This window comes from Zerene cesonia, chromosome 17 (assembly GCF_012273895.1).
Source record: "Zerene cesonia ecotype Mississippi chromosome 17, Zerene_cesonia_1.1, whole genome shotgun sequence".
NCBI classification, from domain to species: Eukaryota; Metazoa; Arthropoda; class Insecta; order Lepidoptera; family Pieridae; genus Zerene; species Zerene cesonia.
In genome coordinates this window covers 5,253,608-5,253,835 of record NC_052118.1, presented here as the reverse complement: position 1 = coordinate 5,253,835, position 228 = coordinate 5,253,608, and positions in this window count along the sequence as shown.

Genomic DNA, 228 nt, shown 5'->3' with positions numbered 1-228 from the left:
GCGTAAGTCCGTATCCCGTAGGAATATCAAATTAATCATATCTTGTGATAGAGTAAACCGATTTCGATGAAACAAAAAGTAAGTTATACCTCAAGTTACGTATAATTTTTGTATATAAACATTGTCTGCATTTAATTCGTAGATTTTACCTGATGTGCGCACAAACAAACAGACAAACAGACAAAAATTTCAAAAATGATGGAAATGGGTTCTGTTAGTTATCTTTTC